Source organism: Pterocles gutturalis, unplaced genomic scaffold, assembly GCF_000699245.1.
Source record: "Pterocles gutturalis isolate BGI_N339 unplaced genomic scaffold, ASM69924v1 scaffold13501, whole genome shotgun sequence".
NCBI classification, from domain to species: domain Eukaryota; kingdom Metazoa; phylum Chordata; class Aves; order Pterocliformes; family Pteroclidae; genus Pterocles; species Pterocles gutturalis.
Window position 1 is genome coordinate 1 of NW_010100524.1, and position 623 is coordinate 623.

Consider the following 623-nt stretch of genomic DNA (forward strand, 5'->3'; position numbering starts at 1 on the left):
TGGGCGAGCACCTGCGGGGTCCCCAGGGGAGCTGCCCCCTCCCACAGGGAAAATGTCCCAGGACAGGACAGAGGGAAGGGCTGGTGGCGCCTCGGGGGGGTGGTGGCATCTGTGGGCTGGTGGCACCTCCAGGGCTGGTGGTGCTGCTGGGCTGGTGGCATCTTGGAGGAGTGGTGGCACCTCAGGGCACTGGTGGCATCTCCAGGCTGGTGGCACCACCAGGGTGGTGGTACCTTGGGGTGTTGGTGGCATCTCTGGGCTGGTGGCACTTCCAGAGCTGGTGGCACCTCCAGGGTTGGTGACATCTCCAGGCTGGTGGCACCTGGGGGGCTGGCGGCATCTCTGGGCTGGTGGCACCTCCAAGGTTGGTGTTGCCTGGAGGCGGGTGGCACTTCGGTGTTCTGGTGGCATCTCCAGGGCTGGTGGCATCTCCAGGGCTGGTGGCACCTTGGGGGGCTGGTGACACCACCAGGGTGGTAGCATCTCTAGGCCAGTGGCATCTCTGGGACTGGTGGCACCTCAGGGCTGGTGGCACATCCGGGATGGTGACACCTTGGGGGGGCTGGTGACACCTCTGGGCTGGTGGCACCTTGTGGGGCTGGTGGCACCGCTGGTGATGTCCC